The sequence below is a fragment of the Diadema antillarum genome, unplaced genomic scaffold (genome assembly GCF_040938485.1).
Source record: "Diadema antillarum isolate AM-2024a unplaced genomic scaffold, OU_Dant_1.0 scf00000165, whole genome shotgun sequence".
Classification (NCBI taxonomy): domain Eukaryota; kingdom Metazoa; phylum Echinodermata; class Echinoidea; order Diadematoida; family Diadematidae; genus Diadema; species Diadema antillarum.
Window position 1 is genome coordinate 68,367 of NW_027271054.1, and position 18,597 is coordinate 86,963.

At 37.1% G+C, this 18,597-nt stretch overlaps 1 long non-coding RNA gene across 1 annotated transcript; it reads right to left on the bottom strand.

The window, feature by feature from the left end:
* Positions 1 to 14,952: 14,952 nt before the first annotated feature.
* On the bottom strand, positions 14,953 to 17,070 carry LOC139722415 (uncharacterized). The gene is made up of 3 exons (XR_011710279.1): positions 16,968 to 17,070; positions 16,667 to 16,754; positions 14,953 to 16,233 (listed from the first exon to the last, which is right to left on the bottom strand). It is a non-coding gene; the product is annotated as an uncharacterized lncRNA (long non-coding RNA).
* Positions 17,071 to 18,597: the final 1,527 nt, after the last annotated feature.

Consider the following 18,597-nt stretch of genomic DNA (forward strand, 5'->3'; position numbering starts at 1 on the left):
GTAAACTTTTTTTAAAATGCTTTCGACTGAAAAAAACGCTTTATTTCCTTGACATGAATATAAAGTCAGTGCGTAGCAAGTCAGGGCGTAGCAATCAGGTCAGTGTTCAAGCAGTGTATATACCAAGTAGTATAATCGTTACTTGCTTCAACGTTTGATAATATTCCGATAAACATTATTGACATACAATGTATTCGAGAATAAATAAGATTTTCCATTGAAAGCGAACAATACCTTGAATTCATTCCTAATTGATCAAATTTCATATATGTGACTCTGCACCTCAAAACAAACAAAAAGTCGCCAGATATGAATTTTTAGTTAAGACTATATTCTGAAAGAGCAGACTTTAAGCTTTAAAATGATGTATAACTCAAATCAAATGGACTTTCCTAACCTATCTAAATATTGGAAAGAAAGCACAAACTCAGGAAAAGTGTGAACTGAGAAAGGAGGCTCTGAAGTACAATGTCTATTCAAGCGCTTAATCTTTACCAAACCGTGCTGGCTGTGCGATGAATGGGACAAAAAACAGGAAGTAAACCACCTGAGTAACAACAATGAAGGGATTATCAGATTAAATTGAAATTAAGCATGCCTCATTAACACATTCTGTCCATAATCAATGCCGAAATGAAAAAGGGATTCTAAAGACACACCTAATCACACTATTCTACCAAAAATGTTCGAGATAAACTGCTAAAAAACACACTTTCCTGCCCGTTTTATGATACCAAATTTTAGCATAATGTAATAGAAAACCCGCTCTTTCAGAAAATATGAAAAAGTCAAGTTCGGCTGGGTTGACCCATTTCACTTATTTTCAGTCCTCACGCGAAATCAGTGTGTGCGACTTTATGTTCGTTTTGAGGTGCACTGTCACATATAAATCTCGCTTGCTACAGATGCTACTTTCCTTTTCTGCCAGTCCCAACAGGTACAGATAAAACAAAACATAAGAAGAATACATAGATTTGTCTATGGAGACCCCAAACGGTGCAATGCCTTCCATTAGAATTACAAATCCCCAAATGTAACATCAATTAAGTTAAGATTTAAACCACATCTCCCCCATTTCACTGCTCACGGTTGTCTAAGCTTATCAGGACTAATCACATTGGTTCTGCGCTTTACAGATAATAACAGCAATGCTGTCATTGTTTCAACATTGTTTCAACATTGTTTCAACATTGTTTCAACATTGTTTCAACATACTAAAATGTGAGTTCAGTTGGATTCGTTCATATTTTGTTCCTATACTGATTGTAACGAAATATATATTGCATATGTACCATAACAGATATACGATTTTTACATTAATATTTTATGAAGATGAACACTTCTTTTTAATTCTAAAACAGTAGAATGGCAAAATGACTCTGAGAAAAGCCGTGAAACAGGGAATATCGCGTTTAAACTTTTAAAGGCAATGACAGTGACCTTTCGCAGTATCCTTTTGTACAATTAAGACTTGCTCATCCAAAAATAGGTCTATAAGTGTAGTACAGCTGACATAAACAAACTAGATTTTCTGGTATCAAAATAATGACAGACTGTCAGACGCGATCCGCTGAATTAATTTTCTGTGTTACTTCCAGTATATAATACCAGTTAAAATGGGTCAGAACAGTTTTCATCAAAATAAATGTGTGATTCTATAACCCCCTTAATTGCTGAGCATACTAAATGCGATAGCCTTGCTATTATTGTTAATGACTGGAAATTCTGAGTACAATGAAAGACTAAACTTGGTTAAATATCAGATATCGTGCAAAGTCCACTCTCGTGGATACTACGTACTTCCAGCAATAAAAACCTAGAAACTCCATACACTGGAATATCACGAAACTGTAGTTACACACGATTGCCATATTCTATTTCAATATGATCAAATCTGTCTCTTATTTCTGTCGTCGCATCTGTAGATATGCAAGGTGAAAATCAGACGTCTATTTCGAATGGAAATGGAGATACCATGAAATCCAGAGGAGTTCGTTTATTCGTCGAAACGTTCTACCTGCAGAGAGTGATAAAAAAAAATGAATAGGATTAGTGATCAGGATAAATCTCGAATACATGTGCATGACGTGACTGAACCAGTACACAAAGACTAGATCTCCTGTACCTGTGAAATGGCATTTTTTTTTTTTGGACACACTACCAATAGGTAAGGCTTGTTTCAGATGTAAAAGTGTATGCCCTTGGCTCTTCTTTCTGTCACACAATAATTTCTTTCAAGATCACCCACACTCACTGTAGTTATGCTAACAAACCGATACTCTGAATGAATTAGATACAATGGAAGGTGCTACTTTGTCTTGCAATTGCTATTTTTTCTGAAAAAAAGAAACAAATACATTCAAATTTGAAAATAGTTTCAAAAACATTGATAGTTTCCTGTCATTTGATTATTTTGAATGAGCACATAGATCACGGTCCTAGACCGCATTTGCCTGTCGGCTAAGATCATATATTTCATTGGGCTTGACATTATCCAGGAATCATATGATACGAGTGAAATACATAAGGTAAGAAAAGAACCTCAAACAAGGAAAAGGTATAAACACTTTCATTATATAAATACATATCTAAGGAATTAAGGTTTTCATCTCCTCTTCAGGATGTAAAGCTATTAAAGCCATCATTTTTGCAAAAAAAAAAAAAAACCACACACACACAAAAAGGAACGGCTAACAACTCTTTTCTTTTTGTTTGTTTTTAATGTGCTTATATTTTCTTCGCATTGTAATCTTATCGGCTTTTAAATACCTCCTCCGTGGGCAGAAATGTCCTTCTTCTGTTGACGAAAGCGACGAAGACGATAACGGAAAGGAGGAACATGACCACCAGGAGAACATACGTTGTCGACAATCGATGAAGAGCTCCTTGACGCTGAAATTCTGCTATTATATCCACTGATTTGAGAGTTAACAGAATACGATTAAATAAGATGCTTACGAGGCCACTTAGCATGACCAGCCACATGGAAGGAACATATTGCAATGTTTGAGAAGACTTTATGGCTCGAATTCACGAAGGAGGTACAATTGAAACCGTGGTTTAAACTTTGGAAAATTTATATGGAGCGCCAAGTGTTGCATGTCCTATTTCGTTACAAAATTAGTCATTTCATCAACGCAATGATCATTTCGTATTAACGAAATGACAATATTTTATCGACAAAGAGATAATTCTGTTAACGAAAAATCATTTCTTCAACGAAATGCCTGATTTCGTAATGAAAAAAGGCCATGCGACACTTGACGGTCCATACAAATTGTCGATGGTTTCAACCATGTTTTTTTAATTGTACCACCTATACGTGGATCCGGGCCTATGAGTCTTTATGAGACTTTATTAGCTCCCTTTATGAGCTCCCTTGCGGAGACTTCCAACAGTGTCCGATATGAGCTCCCTTGTGGAGAAATCATGAGCTAACTCGTGGAGACATTATTCCGGTATATCACATGTTTTTGTTTGATATTTCAAGATTTATTTTGTTTATGCCAGTATTGTCGAGGGGGTATGGGGCCCCATTTTTCCCCTCTTCTTTCTTCAAAACACAACAACAACCATGTTTGAGAATGTTTGATGATCTGGCTAGAAGTAACAGACTTTGACTCACAGTAAGAAACAAAGGACCTCCATTAGATCAGTTGATTGTAAAAGCATACACATTCACACTGACCTATTGAATAGCCGAATTCTATGAAATTCTTGTTGCTGTTGCTTTGTTTCTACTTTTAAAGTCATGAAATTTTGAACAATATATGTTGGACACAGTGTAGTATGACGAAAAAGGACACAACTGGACAGAAAACAATGGAGATTAAAAACAAAAAAAAAACACTGACATTTTGTTAGTGCTCATTTCGTTCGTCTTTCCAATGTTAATTTTTTCGATTGAATTTAATTTGTCACACATTACATGCTTTTCACCTTCATTTCACACATTACATTCTTTTCACCTTCATTTTCTTTCTGACGTGTTGTTTCACCAACGGTGAAAATATATAATACAGTACTCTCCGCATAATCGGGTAGGCTCGGGCAGAGCGTTTCTTACCCGATTAAGCGGAGTACCCGATTAACAGAAGAACTCGGCTCATTCACAATGGACACACACAATGTGTATGTACAAGTACATGTACATGCATTGTACACTGCACTAAACACCTGTCTGTCTATGCAATGAGTGAGTGTCAGCTACATGTGTAATGTTCGTTTACGTGTGACAAGTCGGTACGTGTACAAGTGCTTTCATGTTTAATCACTCCCCAAATGATCGGTCTGTTTTGCAAATTAAGCAGAAAATGCGATTAGCCGTGGAAAATTTGACATTCGTGATTTCTTAAAGTGTTATATATGCGATGAAATGTGGGTAGAAATGAGATAAGAATAAAATTATTCACCCATTTATGCGGAGGGGCAACCCGATTATCAGGTAATTTTAATGTGCATTGGAACTGATTCTGACATTACTACCCAATTAAACGGAGTACCCGTTTAAGCGATACCCGATTACACGGAGAGTACTGTAATTGGTATATTTAAAAAAAGCCCCTCTTCATGCCATGTGCACCCCAAATGAAAAAAAGAGCGAAATTCCGCCACTTCCTTTTTCCATTGAAGTTTGGGAGAGTAATGATAATTTCATGTTTCTTCTTCACCTGCATCGTGCCAGTAAAAATATTGTTTTTGTTTTGTTTTGTTTCACTTCGTTTCGTTTCGTTCTTGTGGGGAGGTAATGGCTTTGGCATAAAAGATGGTACAGTGCACTCCCGTTACAACGAACACCGTTATAATGAAATTTCGTTATAACGAAGTAAAACTTCTGGTCCCAAAATTATCGCCATTAAAGTCTATGGCACAAAATTCGCTTATAACGAACACGGTTATAGCAAAATTTTCGATATAGCGAAGTCTTTTCCGAGCGCCACTGACAAAAAAAGAAAACAAAAAAAATGTGCTCCGTTATAACGAACTGAGAATCGCTTTCGAAAACACGTAGCGGAACAAGCATTAACAGTGTCTCTGCATGGGCGAACGCGTCACATCACTGTGTGTTCGCTTGGTGTGTCACGCACAGTTTTCGAGGGGAACTTGCGTTATTGTAATACAATAATCTGAAAATAACTATTTGTTTCATTGTTCACATAGCTTTCCAGTGTATGAAGATTATTCAACAAACAGAATATCATATATGCTTGGCTTCCTTGTTTCCGTTTTATATTGTATTTGTTCGGTTATAATGAAATTTCGTTATAACTTTCGTTATAACGCAAGAGATTTGCCGGTCCCGAGCATTTCGTTATAACGGCAGTGCACTGGATAGCAGTTTCACAAAAACACTAGTGCAGTTATAAAATAAAACGCCCCCCCCACACACACACACAAAGGGGGGAGGGAGGACGCAAACCTGCATCTCGTGAATGAGAATAGAAAAGATAGCTGTTGCTATTTGTCATTTCTTCTTCAGATATGCCTTCACGGCGTTCCCACAGCTTACCTGATGGGCGGAAGGTCTTGGTTGCAGTGGTGGAGCCAAACTCGTTCCATCCCGTACAGGAGACTTCGGTACCCCCGTAAGCCCGAGGTGTGAAAGTAGTCGACGGCGAGCGGGAGGATGAGAGAGTGACGTTATCGGCTGTGATGAGGAAGGTATGGATACCTGGTGTCGGCTGGTACTCCTCGTCGATATGACAGACCACTGTGTAGATTTTCCCGTTGTTCCCTCCCACGCGCTCGTTGAAGTGAACATCGATTATGTCATCTGTTGTCATTCAACAAAGATAAAGGATGAAGAACAATAACGTAACAGTTATCAAGTCTTTTTATCGAAGCGTCTGTTAAAACAATAACGAGTCAAAGATACAAGAACGTTTATACACTCAAAACGACTAGACCACACAATCAATTCCACGGCAAATCTGTGGAATATCACGTAGATATGTTCAGTCCTGAGACCAAAAAAAAAAAAAAAAAAAAAAAAGGTATCACACGTGACACTAAAACTGTGCCTCCTTTACCCTGAGAATATGTCCAGTTCATCTTTACTAATAAACAGGAGACCTACGTAAAACATATAGTATTTATAAGTTAGGCCTTTAGACATGTTAAAGCGGGACACATGTCATGGTAACCGAAGTACAAATTTGCTTATCGTCGCTGGGGCGACAAGATCTCGTGTCTGAAATTTAGGTGAATATTAGCGTTTTGGATTAGTGGTCAGATAATCAATTAAGAGATGTCCTAGTCGAATTCGCAATCCGTCTTATCCCAAACATGAAGCCCCCCATGGAATGTCAAAGGAAAGACAAAGTGCTTTGGCAGCCATGTTTTTTTTTTTTCTGTTCTCCTGAACATTTAAATCATAACGACTTGTAGACACCAGGTGTTGTCGCCCTAGTGACGCTACGCTGTTTGCAGTTTGTGCAGTATGAATATTACAAGAACCCGAAATAAATACACACAATCAAGGAAATGAAAGGAATGACAGACAGTCATTGCAGTAAATGAATGAAGATAGGGATAAAGTTTCAATTTACCTCTGAAACAGTACAGATCCGTAGCGTGTGCCGATCCATACCTGTTCCTTCCTCGGCACTCAATGTTCATACACCTCTTAGGACGAGATTCTACAATTGCAGATTGAACACTCGATGATGAGATCGTCTCACCGTCAACAGAGATCACATACGAGTCGATTGGAAAAGTTGGTTGGTCATGTGGTTCAATGTGACACGTGATCAACAGATCACGCCCGGCATTCTGCTCTTCAATCTGCAGATCTATGATATTGTCGGCGGGAGGATCTAAATTGAACATCATAAAACAAACACGAAAATAATTGCGTCTTTATTTATAGTCGTTATTTTATTGTGTATTCATAAAATACGAAAACAAGGACAGGGAAGAAGCAGATATACACTACACAAGGACAAAATTATGAATTTGCACTCTCCTTTTATTGTTCTATAAATTGTTTACTCGACTATTCAATACCCACGATTAGACCTGTCATTTCTGAGTGATCTGTTTCTTTACTTAGTTCCATATTACTTTAATTACAAAGTGATACATTAACCAGAGACCCCTGAAGTCTCTACAGGTACACAAGTGGCAAGTGAAGTCGGTGAACCCGTACAAACGTTTCGACAGTTAGGTACCTTTCGTTCCCCAAGGTCAACAATAATTCCGACTTTGTTCAAAACATACCCTGAGAACAAAAGACTATTGTCCTGAGCTGTAAACCCAAATGATCCATCGTTATGACATACTCAAAAGGTTATCTCAGGTGTCAAATGTGAAAAAAAAAACTGTTGTCACGAAATCTAACACACATTGCTGGTAATATGTTGCTGTACATGGATGGTGACGATATTCTTCCGCATATCATATTCATCAATTCTGGTCCATTATATTTCTGTTTTATGTTATTGGTCACAAGTAAGGTGTCCATACTCCAATCGTCCTCCTGCCTTAAGGTGGATGTCTACACAAACAGAACAACAAACAAAAGACACACACACAAACACACAAACACACAAACAAACACTAAAACGCACTCAAACATGAACAGAACAGAGGGGGCTTATCGATTATAGTTACCTGTAGGACAAAATTCTTGAACAGTGAATGTCGATCCAAGTTGATTTATTCCAGTGCACGTGACGTCAGTACAACTTGGAGGGCGTGGTGATAGTACGAACGATGACGAGCTCGAGTTTGACACTGTCGCTCTTCCGACCTTGATCTCATACCTCTCGAGAACCGGGTAGGGTTGATCAACGTCTTTCACGTGACAAGAAATGGTGACGATACTTCGATCGCTCTCATCCAAACGCTCGTCGAACTCTATGTTAATGATTTGAGCACGTGGTGGATCTGTCAACGAATCATGTAAAGTGTTAGAAATGACTCATGGGAGTCAGCAACTTCAAGGAGAGCGAACAACACATCACAACAAAACAAATAGAATCTTTTAAAAAATCAAGTGAGATCTAAAGATTTGAAGACAATGGAAAATAAAACATTCAATGATCAACACCAAATAAGAAGAGGGAGAGCAAAGTTCTGACAACCAATTTCTGTCATTACGTCTAAGATAAGGGATCAGATTGGTCTTTGTTTTCCCTCGTCTTTACTTTTTGATTTATAAGTTATTTTCAAACATGTACTTTTATCCATATAAACACATGAAAGCGTAATGGCTACACATGTTCGAAACTAAGCACTAACATCACGTGACACCTACTAAGCCTTAGTCCAACAATATGAAACTAGAATACCTGACGGCATCACACGATGATTAGTTATCCATCTACATGTCATTATGAATGTGTACAAAATTAATATCCATATGCACTCTATCCAGCACGAATTCTTTTGAGGTTCTTTAACTTGAGAACATGCCATGCTAATTATACAATACAAATAGAACAATTTTATGACACACCAATACAATGCAACTGACTGAAATGAACCCAAGATATTTATTTCTAATCTTTTGTTAGGGTAGTCCATTCACCAATAAATAGTGGTCTTCCATGGAGCCCTGAATATTATTATTGAATATTAGATATTAAGATATTGATCGCACACGGCTTAACTTTGGATATCTTCAATTAAACCAGAATCAGATACAGGACGAGTAAACCATTCCATTGACATTCCATTGGCATTACATAAAAAGATATAATATACATTTTTTTAAGTCATGATACTAAATATCTCGTATTTTATTCGCTTTGTCTCTGTTTACAGGTTTAAAGGGGCATTCCACATGATTTTCATAATTTTAACATCATAGAATACGTAAATCAACAGCTCCTTGTATACATTTGTGGATTTAATTCTGTGAGAAAAGAATTCAATATTCCAAGAATCTAAATCAATTTACACTGAACAGGGATGACGGCATGGGATTTGCACACATTCGGAAATGTAGCGATGTAATAGTAGTACCATTTCAATACCACGGGTTAAAAGTTCACCTGCGTAGAATTAATGTATGCTTTCTTCTTTTGTTCTGCTTCCTTGAGCTCCTACTCATGCATTCTTGTGGTGAGGCTGCCATGTCATCGTCTTTGTTCATTGTGATTTCTTATAAATTTTGAAAACATTTTTATTCCTAATCCCAGTCACTTTATATTCTGAAACTTGAAACTCTGTAACCAGTATAAGCAATAGATACTTGTTCATATGTAAAAGTCTAAAAATCATACAGAGGTCTCATTTAATCCCAAACATCTGAATTGACAAGAATGTTGTTAACTCATTTTACGCTAAATCTCGTGTAGTCTTACTTTTGGGACAGTATGTTCTCACAGAGGAAGCAGCTCCGTTGACATTTTGGCCAATGCACGTGATATTCGTGCACCTTTCTGGTCGAGGAGAAAGGGTGATTGAGTTGGACGTCGACACGGTTTGACGATCTCTCTTGATGACGTAACTGCTGATAGGCGGGAAAGGTTGGTTATGAGACGCTATCGAACAGGATATAGTGAGATCAACGTGACCTCCTATCTCCGTGAGATCACCCGACTCTTCGAACGCAACCTCTAGAGCATCATTCGTTGGGGGCGCTGTGAAGAGAAACAAAGAACACCAGAGCAAAATTATTTTAAAGTCGCAATGAGAAGCTTTAAATAATACACGTCACCCAGTGCTAAGATGATTGATTTCAAATCTACAGTCTCGTGAAGAGAATCATTCGATTTCTTTTTTTAATTGATAAAGGAAACATCATGGTAATGTCGCTGAAATTGAAGTAACGTACCACAATAACTGTAGTCAAGGTACATTGAATATTTTACTGATTATTACGTTTCTTTCATCTTGTTTATGTACTCAGTATTATACCTCGTGGGCAATAGATAGCTACACTAGATGTCGTTCCCACGGCGTTCCTTCCTTCACACGACAGTTCGATGCACCAACGAGGCCGTGGAGAAAGGCGAGTAGTAGGAGAAGATGACTGGGAGAGTGTGACGCCATCAGCTCCGATGACGTATGAATTGATAGCAGGATGTGGTTGGTCCTGTGGACTTACGTGACATTCAATGTCCAAGGAAGATCCCTGATCACGTGTCTTGATCGTTATTACGTCATCTGCAGGGCCATCTGCAAGTAAATGTTCAAGTGAAATTTTACAAATGATAACAAATATTCTTTCTTTCAAGAACTCCACTAGTTACCCACTTTGGATGTATAGCCTAAGTAAATTCAATGTGTTTCGTGTACTCGTGCGGTTGAGACGGTGTTGTATAAAAAAAAAATACACTGTCCATGATCTGTATTTCAGGCAACGCAGGTTATTCCCCGCTTGATTAAATCTGTCATTAATATTGCTTTATTAGTCTGTGTTTGTTCGTTGTTGTTGTTGTTGTTTAAGCACACCGATAGACGTGTTAGAACGGGAAATATTTACTATGATGTCCTATCTCTTCAGTCAGTATAGGATATGAGTCATGCGTCAGCGATACCAGAATCATTACATTCAAACGTCATTATTAAATGGAAAGGTAAAGAAAAAAACATTATGACACAGAAGGTATTCACAACTGCAATGTGTATGTGCGATGAAGAATATTACCTCCTACCCTCTATTCTCTTGAGTTTCGAAAGAACACGTTTACATTATAACATTCGGTGACTAGGCTGTCTTTCGGTTTCGGAACACTTGTTTGTGACAAAATATCTTATACTATTAAAAACAATTTCAAACGAAAATGACAGACCGAAACGTGCTGGTACACATGAGCCCAACTATCTTTAGAGTCTACCAACATCCAATGCTGTTTCTTTCTTTCTCCATATTATTTTCCTTGGGACTTTGGTGGCAAAGATTTCATGTAATTCACAATAAAAGCGCGTTTATACACTCCATCAATGTCCATTGCAAGGAATGAAATGATAAGTCTGTGCCTTAGGATTAACCAAACCCAAAATCAAGTCTGTTCAGCATGTCGGCTAGGAATGAGAAGGTTGTTAAAGTTGCCTCAAACACTGGTTTTAGAGCCAACTTAACGGCTGTATCAATCTCACACAATTCCTGCAGTTCATGAGTAAAACCATTATGCATATATACATACAGATCTGCCTACGGTAAGAAATATTTTATGCTGATGGTCTTTAAGATTTGTGATACAGCCTGTTCTCGGATAATTAATTCTTTGCATGTAACGCCAAAAAGAACATTCCTGTGCATTTTGAATAATTAATAAAAGGAGACAGGTAAATGATTCAATAGTGGGACAGGAAATGAATCAATAAAATTTAACTCTTTATGTGCCATGGTGGAAACCCCCTGTGTGCCACGTTTATTCTGAGACACGAAGGTAGTCATGCTCTGAGAAAGAATTCTGTTTTTCCAATTTGTATAACTCCTACAAATTTCTGTTAAGACGGGCATACTAGTAGTCAAAGTTAAAGAGGAACGATAAGCATTGTTTTGATATAAATTGCATGACGAATCTATTTTCAATTTTTCTTTTGAATGACCAGTTGCTAAATTACTGTAAAGGCATGACTTTTGCTCGTAAAATCGTGACAAAAACTTAGAATGTACGAGCAAAATGTAGTTGGGAACGCCGCTTGATAGTCAATCACCACATAGAATGCAAGCAGTATATGAGAGGATTAAAAGCACGAGATACGCTTTCATTGTGCCGCGGGATTAGCGGTGATTAGTGATTTATCGATCGGTTTTGACGGCTTTGTTTGTTGAGCAGAATATGCGAAGTTGGCACGCCGTCGACTGAGTCGGACGTGCGAACGTGGCACATAAAGAGTTAAACAAGATTATATATTAAACGTTAGTATGTTATCAGAAAATCCTATCAGATTGCCCACAAAACATTTGTTGTCTTAGAACTTCAACTTTATGTTTGAAAAGATTTTGATATCTCTCTTTGAATGAAAATTGACTTACATGTAAGAATGCTTGAGAGTTTTGCGTAACCTGACAAAAATTGCGCATGTCATGATTATGATAAAAAGGCTACTAATATTTAGTTTATAATTCATGCAAGTGAAAAAAAGATACTTGGAGGAAAAACAACAACATTACATTCATTTACGTTTTATTGATTGAAAATTTAGAATGAATGATAAATGAATTGAAATTAATGGAATCAGTTGATAAGAATTCACTTCAATTCAATTTAAAATTCATATTTTTGTTTGAAAATCTCATCCACTTCGGTCGTAGAATATAATATGTGACCCCGCACCTCAAAACAAACAAAAAGTCGCCAGACATGAATTTTTAGTTAAGACCATATTCTGAAAGAGCAGACTTTAAGCTTTAAAATGATGTATAACTCAAATCAAATGGACTCTCCTAACCTATCTAAATATTGGAAAGAAAGCACAAACTCAGGAAAACTGTGAACTGAGAAAAGAGGCTCTGAAGTACAGTGTCTATTCAAGCGCTTAATCTTTACCAAACCGTGCTGGCTGTGCGATGTATGGGACAAAAAGACAGGAAGTAAACCACCAGAGTAACAACAATGAAGGGATTATCGGATTAAACTGAAATTAAGCATGCCTCATTTACACATTCTGTCAATAATTATTGCCAGTTTTGCAAAGCAGTAGCACTATCTTTTCAAAAGTTATTAGAGTTGAAAGTGAAGAGTGTGGACAAGGTTTTTCAGAAATGAAAAAGGGATTCTAAAGACACACCTCATCACACTATTCTACCAAAAATGATCAAGAAAAACTGCTAAAAAACACACTTTCCTAACCGTTTTATGATACCAAATTTTAGCATAATGTAAAAGAAGACCCGCTCTTTCAGAAAATATGAAAAAGTCAAGTTCGGCTAGGTTGACCCATTTCACTTATTTTCAGTCCTCACGCAAAATCAGTGTGTGCGACTTTATGTTCGTTTTGAGGTGCACTGTCACATATTTTCATTGGAAAAGAAAAACCGACGATCTGACGATAAACATTTTCACTCAACAAGCGCTTACACAATTCATCTAGGCCCTATTTTTCTGTCAATCTTATATTTCTATTCTTTCTTGAGAATGATATTATGTAATAACCAAATTGTGTCTTTCCTTTTTTATTTCTATTATTATTTTTGATCTGATCGGAGTCGTACACACTAACTAATTGTTTGATTTTTTTTTTCTTCAAGAACAGGAGATGTGCATTTGCAGCTTTTTTTCTCCACCTGAAGACTCAAAATGCATTGATTTATCACCTGTCGAGAGCGATCAAAATATGCTTTGGTGGTATACTACTATACATGAAATATCAATTGAATTGCCTTTTCTGTGCCAAAGCTTTACACGTCAAAACAAACATGAAAACACACACACACACACACTCACTCCCACACACACACTCACACACACACACACACACACACACACACACACACACACACATATATATATATATATATATATATATATATATATATCTAGAGCTTGCTTCCAAAAAGGGCTAAATCCGTCATTTTTCAATGGATTTAGCGCTTTTTGGCGGCACTTAGTTCTTCATAATGTATATATATATATATATATATATATATATATATATATATATAATATTATATCATAACCTATCGCAACTTAACTCATGAAACTGTATAATGATACTGGATACATACGTCTTACGTTCAGAGTGGCTGATTGTTGAGAACCGGAAATGATGCACTGTAGCGTCTTCCCGTGATGAGAGGAGGAAGGGGTGAAGGTCAACGCACTGTTGACATTGTAATACGTCTTGTAGTAATAGCAACGGTCGCTGCAGTATTTGATGTTAGTACGTAGAGAGGCCGATAGAAAGTTTGATATTTATGCCACAGAAACCAGGTAACTTGTTTGGCGTGCGTGTCTCGGATGTCATGTTGGGTCCTAATCTCTCTTCGCTACTGGTCAAAAACACGTAAACAGGCATACTGCATAAGATAACTCTATCAACTTCAATAGGTCAAGTGGAGCAACTGTAATTATTACATTTATCAATTCCTAATTCGTTATACTAACAAAACACCTGGTTAATGCTTAAGATGTATAATTACTTCGGGATCATGTTTGGTTTCTACTTTTAAATGTCACATCTCCCATTTCACGCTAAAATCCTACCCCATCTGTAGACTGCTATTTTTTCATAAGCATTATGCAGCCAGTAGATACGTAGGATTGCTCAAAACGGTGAAAACCACAAAACTTTTCCATTTCTTTTCAGGATTTCAGATGCGAACACGCAAACATGCTGTTGTCCTGCAGGGAGCTGGGAAGAAACTACGCAGCTGTAATGACGTTTATATTCATTCGTACGCGCATGATAGTAAATTTAAAACGTAAACCAAACGCATGTGATTTTTTCTATCTCTTTCTCTATTCCAAATAGCTGACTATTACACCTCATCGGCGAAAATCTGTGATTTCAGAGATCATGCTAGAAAGCCGTAGAGTAGTCGAAGTCCGGTATGCTGTTTGCTTCTTTTTGGTCGATACACATATGTTACTGATTGGATACAGAATCCTTATTTCTCAGCAATTCCTACGAAAGAGAGAAAAGTGTTTGATATTCTTGAGTTTCTAGAAGTTCTGTTCCTTCTTTGCTTTTACATGACCCATGTAGATGTATTCGAATTTCAAGCAGTTAGAAGGATTTTTGCATTAAGCGCCCTAAATGTTACTTCCGTCGACGTCGGTCAAGAAACTGCATCATTTGTTTAATTACAATGGCAATGCTGAAAAATTGCTATATCTTTTAGACAAGCAAGATATCCCATTATGCATACCAATGAGACGATCACTTATATTACGATTGAGTGTCAATAATTATCATTTCCGTTCAGAGGGACGTGGCAGAAAAGGTTGGTCGAAATGCGATAAAAAATAACGTTTGTTCATGTAAATAGTATGTCTACCTCTACTGAATATAGTTAGAACTAATATCTATCTCCTCTTGTTCTTCATGAAAGTACTCACGGTGTGTGAGTATTTCATTTTATGTATATTCCGTCTTTCCTAGAAACATAGAGAAGCCGATTCAATGGCTGTATTTTGTGCCTAACGTATTTCCTAACAATTCATCGAAATGAACAGTGAAAACACATGCTGTACTTTATTCAGCTATTTTTAACAACTTCAAAATCTTATCACTAGTTTCATAAGATTTCAGAGCCTTTGTTCAACAGGGAATGATACAGCTGTCGTCCCCAGGGATGGAAATAAGGAAGATCTTCTATCACATATGCGTTTCACTGCACAAAGGTTACTTCCGTCTTTGTCGTCTCTCTGCGGAGGCCTTGTGAAACGTCTTCACTTACTCTCCTTCATATACTTCATTTGAATAGGTAAACTAGCTTCGTACTAAAGGAAATGTATAGAAGCCAACCATGGACCACTGAATACCATTTTGTATATGAATACGATGCTACTTTTGATTATGAAATGTTATTATTTTATACCAACAGCTGAACAAATTGCACACTATTGAAATGAATAGAGTTTGGGGTTTTGATCTTTGATATCAGTATAATTGTAGTTACACATATGTTTATATAATATGCACTCATATAATATGGATGTATGGTATGTTGTCAAGATTCTTATGGGCAATAGTACTTTTATATTTTAGTGAGAGTATGTTCAGCTTATTGTCAGATCCAATTAAAGTTAAACAATATTAATAAATTAAGCACATCATCCTGGTAAGATGTTGTTGTAGAGGTTCTCACATTTTCTTAATTTTCATTGCCACAGCTTACTTTTTTTCATCCTCTCATTATCTTCATTGTATCCTGAGAAGTCATCTCAACGCATCAAAATGCCAGTGATCACCCCGTCAAGTGTTATGACAGATCTACTCGGCAGAAATCCATCACCGTCGGCGGACGTTTCTAGAAAGATTTACTTGGTAACTCATCGCCTTGCACAGACGGAGTAGCAGTATACCGAAAGATGAGTATAGTCTTGTCTGAGTCAACACTTCGAAATCACTTTTCACGGCGATCCTGTATTTTTTCCGGTCAGCCTATACGATAGGTTTCTGTAGGTTGGCTTGATCGCGTGTTTCCCTGGTAACCCCAGCCTTCGTCTTGTCTAGCTTGATTGCTGTTTGTGACCACGCCCCTAGTGATCTGGACGCCGTCCAAGAACCAGCTCGCTGCCTGCGACTCAAACACTCCGTTTTCGGTACACCGCGCAGTGATTCGGCGGTTAGCCGTCAAGGTATTTGGAACATTCAAAGATATCGCAACTGCAGATAAAGTTCAAATGAAGTGATTTAAAATTGACGAAGTCATTGTCTGGAGCAAGTAAGAAGACTTTCAAGTGATATTTTAAGATGTATTTAAGATGAAGTATTTTGTAAAAAGGAGCCCAGGAAATTATTCGCAAAGTACATCAACATCGAAATTTCCGGATGTATTATCGAAAGACGTTATAAGAAATAGAAAAAGCATTGGTTGAAAAAAGAAAATAATTCCATGGTCTTGCTTGAAGTGTGTCATCTTCTTCGTATGAAATTCTCGCAGAAGTTTTAAAAACAAACAATCTGAAAGAGGAGATATAACTTGGAAAGATTTGATTGGAATATGAATGCTGTTGGAAGAGTTCATATGCACTTTTATGACATACTTTATTACAAAAACACACAATGCGATTAGAAATTTTGTGGAAAGATATCTTACCACAGGAATTCACCAAGAACAACAAGATCCCGCCTGTGACTAGAGGTTGATGCGCCATGTCGATCATCTAGGTGTGCAAGTGTGTCGTCTGCAAGAAAGTTATGGGGGAAAACTGATGAAAATACACAACTACACTGTATATATCACTCTCTCCCTTGGTTCACATACATATTTATATGAGAATTATTTTCATGCAAACTATGGAATTACACATTTATTAATATTACTGCAAACACTAAAAGATGGTCTTCCTGGCAACATGGAATACTGGTAACGTCATTACGGTTTGAAGTGTTCTTACCACGAAGCAAATCAGTACTCGTGCATTCGGTACGGACTTCCTGAACAGGCCGTAAATCTGCGGGTCGTTTATATCTACATTGGTCTCATGTCTGGACTGTGGTGGCGCACTGCAGGCAGACGTGGAGGCACACGACGGTGATATGCCACTCAAATATTATTCCGCGTATATAAGACCAACCTCCATGAGTTATGTCATCTTCGCAGTATTGAAAAATCAAGCTCTAGGGATCGGTTTATTATTAAACATATCGGTATTCAAGTTCTATGGTTCAACCTAATTATACAGCATTAGCCTATTTCCTAATAGCTAAATGCCGAAAAAAAAAATCCATGCATTTGACGATTCCAGATAACCAGTCTATCGCAAAAAAAAAAAAAAAAAAAATCTTCTGATCCTAATACTATTTTTGTTGTTATTACAAAAGTTTGCTAATTTTTTTTTACAACATTCCATTGTGACTTTTGTGACGTACAAGTTATCACAGATTTAACATGTTATGCATGGTAAAAGTGCAGTGTAAATCTATACAGGGCATGGACTCAATGGAGAAAAAATGACAGGATTTAATGTTTTATACTCTAACAGTGAATGATAGCATGCAGCTTACGCAGTGCTGTTAATTAAGACTATTCGTTTAGCGGATCATTCGTTGTACAGTTTACCTTGCTTTTTATTATTCTTAATTGACTAAATAAGTTTGAGGAATTCTTGTATACAAAATACAAAAGCTGGACTGTTGTTTATCTTCTTTCGTATAATATGTTCATCATTTGTATCATCAAATTCTTACGTTTACTTCTATTTTGTTCACATTGGGAAAAAAAAAAACCGATGTGTGAAGCTATCATAAAGTGTAGCATCAGGGATTATCGAAAACGCATCACCTCGCAGTATGAAGATTTGCGGCTACGCTTTAAAATAGGAGAGCTCAAATAATGCAGTACCAGTAATTGGATACTGCTGTTGAAAGTAGTACGTTTATGATAACAGTCATGGAATCAAACAAAATAGGGAGTCACGTTACAGGATGTGAGTCAAGACGTTATACTTTATAAGAGAGTCCCATGGTATAGCATCGAGATTAAAGCCAGCTTGTATGAAGCCTGTTAGAACAAAAATCCTTTCTGCAGCGTTCTGTCATTCCATAGTCATTTCTGTGAGTCATTTTTTTTTTGCTTTTGTTTTTGTTTACTCGACAATTTTGCATTCCTTACGGTGTAAACAATGTTATGATTCACGATCAGGATAAGGATCACAACCATTGCCCTTCTTCTGCTGTAAAGCCTTCTTCACTTTGTCTTGCAACATTACGATTACATTCATGTTTCCATTTGATATGTTATTTCAACGCGAGGGTTTAGTTTCTTTTTGTAATGATCAAGTGTGATACGGTGTGTGTTGACTCTGCATCAGGGTCCGACTGTTTGTCCTACGACGTTCCCACGCTCGAAGGATTGAGAATAAAGAACATAATATTATTGCGATCGCTTACAGGCCTAATAGCATTCGCTATAATTCTTGTGTTGTCGTTGTCATTTGTTTTTCGTTGTTTTTTTTTTCACTTGAAAAACTACGGTACCTCCTTTTTAACTTGTGTAAAACCTTAGGTGTACAAAAATTTTGCTGC